We start from the raw sequence: 8318 nt of genomic DNA, 5'->3' as shown, positions 1-8318 counted from the left end.
TGTTCAGCCTTCAAAAGAGAAGGCTGAGGGGGGATCTTGTGGCCTGTTATAAACTGGTTAGGGGGGATCAGCAGGCGCTGGGGGAGTCCCTGTTCCCCCGAGCGCCGCAAGGAGTGACCAGGAACAACGGTCACAAGCTGGCGGAGGGAAGGTTTAAGTTGGACATCAGGAGGCGCTACTTCACGGTCAGGGCGGCTAGAGTCTGGAACCAGCTTCCAAGTGAGGTGGTGCAGGCTCCCACCCTGGGGGTTTTTAAGAGGAGGTTGGATGATCACCTTACTGGGGTCATTTGACCCCAGTGCTCTTCCTGCCATGGCAGGGGATCGGACTAGATGATCTGCTCAGGTCCCTTCCGACCCTAGAAACTATGAAACTATGAAACAATGGAAACAGAGCCCCGTGAATGCAACAGCACTAGAGTAAAGAAGCATTGCCAATTGCCTTGGTCATCAAACTAGCTACCATATAAACAAAGCCAGTGGCTCAGGCCCTGATCCTAGAATAAACTCAGAGCAAGAAAAAAACCTCTGCACTTGCACAAAAGTCTTCTGATGTCCATGGGTCTCTGTATAGGCACAGGGAGGCACCTTTACCCACAGGTCAGAGCCTACAGTTTAAAAAGCTTCTCACACTGAGTATTTGTCCTATTTAGTCTTCTCTTGTGGGTTCTCCTACCATAAGGTAATTGGGCTTACATTTTTTAATAATTTTAGACTGCAAACTCACTGAGAGAGAAGCTAAAATATGTTTGCATTGCTGTGACTGAAGACTATTATAGATATACCAGACTAGCTTTTAATGAGCTAGCTCAAGGGTAAGCAACCCCTGTCACTGATGCAAGAGCATGGCATGTGAAGGCATTTTGCTTGGCATGCACACCTTGGGGCAGATGGCAGGGATGGGGCTGCGCTGCCACAACAAGGATCAGGCCCATCACGCCATCTGCCCCTGACATGCCAACATCTTACAAGTCAAGGTTGCAAGTGTTTTTTGCACTCTGCCCAAAAACGCTGCTAACCCCTGAGCCAGCTCCAGTACTAGCAGTGGTCTAATGTAGCAATGTAGAACTCAGATTCATTGGAGAGGCTAAGTAAATACTTGGTCTGTTAGTATGAACTGTTCTCTGTGCTGCCATCTCTAGGCTGCTCCTAGTATCCAAAGTAGCTCATATAAAGCTAGTCTGAGTGCTTCTATGTCCTGCTGCAGTCACAAAAGATACCGCAGGGTAGACATATCCTTAATCTTTCTGTGCATCTTGCCCTGTGCTGAGCTTATAGTCCACTAATGCTTACCTGCTTTGCTGGAAGAGAGCCATAAATAATAATAGTTTTATCTGCAAATGTTGTCCCCTCAACCTTTTCCCCTGTTCCAGGATGTGGAATAAGTGTAAAGACTATAGTGAATGTCACACTGAACAAAGCAGAATTGTTTAGTGACTGAAGTCATCATTTCCAAACTGGGATGTCTAAAGTTAGCACCTAGAGGCTAGATGCAGATCTGTCTAATGCATGCCTCCATTCAGACTTCAGCATGCCAAAAAATAGACACCTGCTCCTGAGAGGGGGATCTAAGCCAAAACATAGATGCCAAATAAATTTAGGTGCTTAAGAGAGCTGTGGGAATGAGGTGGATCTGTGTTGCCTTTTATGACTTGGGTACCTAGTTTACCAATCCAGACATGGCCCTGGATATATATTTAGACATAAGTGTCTAGACTTTTAGATGTGCTGAATACCAACTGACTTTAGATCCAAATTTGATTGCATTGCCCCAATGCCATGCAACCTCTGGACCCTCCAAAGAAAAGGAACTTTCCCATAACTGGCATATTGACACTGAACATAAAGCAACTTGCTCTGTAGCTATGAATTCAGTGCACAGGTATAGAATGTGCTGCCACTGCAGTGTCGGACTGAACTGGCCATGATGGTCTCCAGCTGTAATGTCATGTAATTTCAAAACCTTTGTGCTGAAACTGCCAGGTCACTGTGGAGTAACTAGAATGTGACATAATCACAATGTCATTTAACTGCAATATGTGACATAATCACAATGTCATTTAACTGCAATATAAGAGCAGTTCAAACTATTCTGTTTCTGATATATAAACACACACACACACACACACACACACACACACACACACACACAGAGTAACATCTCTGTTATCTGGCATGAGTGGGGAATGCCTAGTGCCAGTTATGTAAAAATTCTGGATATCTAAAAATACTAAAGCGGGGAGGGGGAGGCTTGCATGCGGTGGCACAGGGTGGTGGATGGCAGCGCGGCGCAGGATGGCAGCAAAGCAGCAGCAGCACAGTGCCAGTTAATAGAGTATTCCAGCTAGTAGAATGCTGGGTAACAGGGATTTTACTCTGTGTGTGTGTGAGTGTGTGAGTGTGTGTGTGTGTGTGTATATTCCTGTGTGAAGATGCAGACATAATTGTAGCATATGCTCGAAATGGCACTGTCATCTAGAATGTAAATGAATTATGCAGCTGATGATTACGTGCTCTGCACAACATTATACTGAAGATTCCTATTTCTCTTCAGCATGTTAAATTTTAACTATATGCAATTTTCCTTTAACTCTAAATGCTATATGCCCCGTTACATATACCAGCAATATCCTTATAGGGTCACTTTCAGCTTGATCCTTAAGTGTCTATTGAGTAGAGGAGAGAAAGCAAAATGCTATGGAGGTATATCATGCCTCAAGGTAACAGATGGCTTTGGGTTTTGAGAATGGTTGTATGAGTATAGGCACTATCAAAACGTGTTCTTTTGTTCGAAGAAAATATTAAGACTATTCAGTTTCAATGCACTTAGTTAGTGTGAAAAAACTTTTGTTCCAAGAAATATGCATCTCTTGTTGTTAGGTAAGTAACGCTATTGTCAAAGGTTTCTCAAAAAGGCTTTTCTGTCTTTTGTAAAATTATTTTGCCACCTGCAAAAATGTCAAAGCCCCACATTTACTAGTCTTAAAAAAAAATCATCCATTCCCATGCTTGACAGTAGTGTTAACATTTCATGTTAAATATAAAAAACCTATGTTTATGGAGACTTAAATGTTAATGTGAATCTTACTGTAAATGATGAAGACAAATATGTCACAAAGCCAAGTTTTGTGGATAGTCCATACAGATTTCAACAGCATAACAGCAGAAAGTGAAAATATTTGGAATATTGTGTTACTTGAAGATAGGTAATATGCCAACTTATATAAACAGTTTTATGCTGATGTAACTCTCTAACTTCTGTGGAATCACTACTGATTTTATCTTAGTTTATGAGAAGAATCAGGCCCATACAGTTCTGGAGATTAAATTGCTATGGTTTACATTTGTACTTATTAGTGTGGTGTGTCTGTCAGGGAAATGGGGAGCATTCTATGACCTACTAGAAAGTAAATCATAATTATAAGTCTAAACTTTGCTCAGTAATATGCACAAGCCACAACAGTATAGTTTTCCAAAAGATCCTAGGGTGTATTGTCCCCTACATGGGAAAAAAAACCCAAGTGGGCAGCCAGATATATCCATAAGTTTAATTTGCTTTATAATCCTCTTTTTTGGAGAGGGAGGGGATGCAGGGTAGTCCTCTGTAGAATGGACAGAGCCCTCTGTCATCATCATTCAGATGCTCAGAGCTCTGGGGGTCATGTTAGATGGGAACAGTGAGGCTGTCTGAAGCATGGTGGTTCTGCCAGTATTAATTTTTAGTGCTTCCAGCTCTTTTCTGTTACTTTCACCCCAGATTTGCCCTCCTTCTATTCCTTTTGGATGCAGAACATTTAACTCCCTGGAGGTATATTTGTACTCCACCTATATAAAGCCCAGTTAAGTAGTCATAGGGATGGGTGTAGGGGGCTGGGGGAAAAGGCGGGGTTGGGGGGAGGGGAGCAGATATCAGCTTTGTCCCATTTGTATAGAGCTTGGAGGCTAATGTATTCATTAGCATAAATTCTATGACCTTCCCTACTCTGCGCCCATCAAAGTTTTCCACATTTTCCTATGCAGGGCCTTTCTATGGTGTGTGGAGGGTGTGCAGTGAGCCCTGCATGGCCATTCTCTGTGCACTTACATTTCACCGGTGCTTTGAATATAGGTGAATTTCACGCTCGACATACACACAAGTATGTTTGACTTCTAAGCTAATGTTTCTACCTGCCTTCAAATCACCTGTTGTGCTACTTGACTGTGTTTTGTTGCATGCATAAACTGCATTTGTTGTTGTTTTTGTTTTAATTTTTTAAGGCAAGGCATTGATATTTGTTAAAAATGTTGGAGAAAACATTTTGTATCTTTAACATCAAAAGCAAGCAAGAATGTTTACTAGGTGACTTATGCTGTCAGCTCTTTTTTTGCAGAAAAATCAGTTTGCTTCATTGAACAAGGCTGTTTGTTTATTTAGATTTAAACATTCCCTACCAGAGAATGCTCATCTAGAGCTCTGAGCACCTTTGACATAAATTTAAGAGCATAATAAAGTACCACCTTCAATCAAAGCAGCAGTGTCATTGCCTCTGCATAGTTAATTTAATCCAGCAAATAGAGTAATTCCTCTATAGAAGAGAGAACAGCTAGGGTCTGTTACTGCCCCAAATCAAGGGTGTGTACAGAAGTTGCTTTTTTGCCATTAGTATGACTTAACAGAACTGCATGGCTTTACAGCACTTTAAAAATGGGTAGAGCACTTTAAATTAACCCTTGTTAAATGAGATATTAAATTTGAAACACTGTGTTTTATAGCACTTCAGCAACTTATAGCACTTCAAATAACTTCTTTATGCTGGTCAAATTTCTGGCAATACCACCAGTATCTCATGGGCTTTGTGAGTTTGGTTAGTGCTCCCTGGCATCACCAGGAGTAGTCTGGGAGTGCTAGCCAAGCCTGCAAAAACCAACCCACCCTAGTCCTGCCAGCCAACTGATACAGCACTGATTGAGCCAGATGAGACTGGGGGAGGGCGCATCCCAGCTCCTGGGCACATGGTGTGCTCTTCAGCCAGAGGGGCTGGCTCTGTGCTCTGTGCACACACACACATGTATGCTATGCTCCCCCCCCACTCCCCCCGCCCGACCAGTGGCTGGGGACCAGAGGCTTGAAGGAGGGCCAGGCAAGAGCTGCTGCCTAGCCTTGTGGCAGACAAGGCTCCCAGCAACAGGGGGGCGTACCATGCATGGGACACATGCACCTTGAAATCCTGCATGGCTTGGAGAACTTGGAGCCAGGATGTGAGCCTGGGTAAGAGCTGCTGCCCAGCCTGTGGCAGACACAGTGTCCACTCCCAGTATTGGGGGTAGGATGAGGGGCTCTACCTTCTCCACTGGTCTGCTGCTGTCCGCAGTCTCCAGCAGCCCCAGGAGGCTGCAGAGTCCCCCCTTCCTCCTAGACCATAAAGTGCAGGGAGGCTCAGAGGTCCCCTCCAACCAAACACTGCACTTCTGTCATGTTTAAGAGCACTGTAACTTTACAGTGCTATAAAAAATGCTCTAAATTGCAGTAAAATGTGCACAGAGCACTTCTGTACACACCCCAACTTGCTATGTAAAATTACCATTTCAGGTATATTCTGTGAACTACACCTTCTCTCCTTTCTAGGAAAAAGAGAGACGTGGCTCTGTGATGAGGTTATGAATTTTTCTAAGCACCCACTCAGATTATAAGAACTCATTTGAGGCCGCCATGTTAGGCAAAAGGAAATCTCTAGTATGTATAAAACCTTTGGCCTACTGAGTTTTATTCTCTTCCCCAGCTAAACTGGGGAATATCTCTAGTGAATCAAAGTAGGTTCTCAATGTAGATTGAGATCCTACCTTTCTCTCAATGTAGCTTTTACAAGGACATCTCTACAGAAGATTGCGAATAATTAATCACGGTCCTCCTACTTTGCCTTTGTCTTCTATTGTTCCTGTTTTTTCCATAAAAAAATCCCAGTTCCTTTGGCAAAAGAAGACGAACAACCTCCATTTAAGGGGTGAAAAAGAAGTTTAATTATAAATTAGTAGGTAGGGCTATTTCTAATTCTGCCTTCCTTTATCAATGTCAGAATACAGAGCCCTACAATGTGGTTCTCCCAGAAGAAAATATATATTCTCAAGGATTCTAAAAGGATTCTAAAAAACTATTTAAAATTACAATTCTAAATTCTAAAAGCCTATTTAAAATTAAAATTACAATTTTGTTTGGGAAGTACTATTAATATAGGTTTATATAGATCATTTACATCCAAATCTGAGAGGAGTATGAATCTTTGAAACATCTTGGATGTTTAAAATGTATTTATGAGTTATGCTGCCATCCATGTAATTTTAAACATCCAAGATGTTTGGAAGATTCATACTCCTCTCAGATTTGGATGTACATGTTCTACATACACCTATATTAATAGCACTCCCCAGACTTGTTGGGAATGTTAAACTAGTTCTAAAGATAGATTTTTTTCCTCCAAGTCACAAAAAAGATCTAGGCTAAAAAGCCCATAATCAAGTATTACAATTCTTCCAGCTGGGGCCCCTAGAGGTTTTGTCACATGTCTATTTCTAGAAATCCAAATCCTCCTATGTATAAACAATTGATTGCAGTAGCTATATTACTCCTAATATTCACACAAACCCACAAATTCAAAGTCTATTTAGCAGAACCTTTTTCACAGTGACAAATGAATTCCTTTTCTGAAGGAGAATATACAGGTAGATCTACCCAACTTGGGTAGATGACCATTCTCCAATGGATGATATAACTCATTCTGTCAGTTTCGCAAACCTATTCAGCTAACAGTTTCAGATACCACTGTTATGATGACCCCAGCCATGATTCCCAACAATAAATGTTAAGGTAAAGACAGATTTTCAAAGGATCTAATGATGGAGATAGTCACCTATTAGAATTTTCAAAAGTGCCCGAATACCTAACTCCCATGGATTCCAATTTAAAATTACATTAGATGTTTGTCTGTATCTGTGGTGCTCAACAGTTTTGTAAGCAGGGCCAGATTGCTAGTGCCTGGTCCCTCCACAGGCTGCCAGTGGAACCAATCTGTCACCTGGGGCATGAGTGGCAGGTCCCTATTTGGCCATGTGGAGAGAAGTTGTAAGGTGGGGCAGCCTAGCCTTGATCCAGCCGCGTGGAGAAAGGAGATTTGTCCTGGCCCCAAACCAGCCCAGCAGAAGGGGGGAGGGGGGAGGGCATGGCCAGGACCCAAACCAGCCATGCAGGGTAAGGGGGCATAGCCTTGTCCCATGGGGAAAAGATGGGGTAGCCCGGCCCTCATCCAGCCAAGTAGGAAAAGAGGGCTTGCCCTAGTCATGATTTGGCTATTCACAGGATGGATTGTAGCCTGCACTGAGCTTGGTTTTTTGGCAGCAGAGAGGGGTGGCAGTATTAATTGCCACTGTTCCCCGCTGCCAAATTTCCAAATGCAATTTTATATTCCCAACAATGTATAGATATTTACAGTCATTCCTTTTATGACTTGAATTACAGTGGGCAAAAAATCTAAGACACAAGTACAGTAACTATCATTATACAATAACTTAAGTTGGAGTAAGGACAGTGCATTTAATTCTGCATTTCTAGGCCCTTATCATGCAAATATTTTTACCAGGAGTTAAAAAGTCTACCCACACCAAATGCTTCATTGGGTAAGAGTTGTCAAACCACTCCAGTTTCTGTAGCCAACAGTTTACAAGTGAGTCATGTGACTAGTATCATATCTGATTTGAATAACCAGGCACCTAGTTAGTGCTGGAGGCACCTAGTTAATGCCGGGGAGTCAGCCTTCAACACCAGTCCAGAACAGGGTTCTAGCTCATTCATCTAGAGCCATAGAAAGACACCACTCTGCCATCATGTCCTAACAAGCATATTAGCTGCTGTCCCACTGGATTCAAGGGAGTTATAGGTGTGGCCTCAGTGGTACACGTTCTTAAGGACTTTGTTGCAATGCAAACTTGGTTGTCTAAGGTTCACGTCTGCAAGATCACATTTGGGCATAAAATTCACTCTCTTTTTTTTTTAATAACTGTATTTGAAAATGATACATTCTTATTTTTGCATGTGTCTGACTCAAATTGTCATAAAATTGTTATCTGCTGGCAATGCTTTTCAATGTAAGGAGCGTGGAGGTCTTTGCACTGAGGAATTCACAACCTTAGCAGATAAATTACAACGGCTAAGATGCAGAGTCCTTCGTGACTAAGATAGAATCATTAAAATTAGTGTATTAGCAGCTTTCATTCAGTCTTTTAAACAAAGGTTTATACGGTGCCTACAACAATAGGCCAACCAACTCCTGAGTTGCTAACTGAAGCACA

This window comes from Gavialis gangeticus, unplaced genomic scaffold (assembly GCF_001723915.1).
Source record: "Gavialis gangeticus isolate Ggan-Ray unplaced genomic scaffold, GavGan_comp1, whole genome shotgun sequence".
Lineage (NCBI taxonomy): Eukaryota > Metazoa > Chordata > Crocodylia > Gavialidae > Gavialis > Gavialis gangeticus.
Note: the sequence above shows the minus strand (reverse complement) of the source record.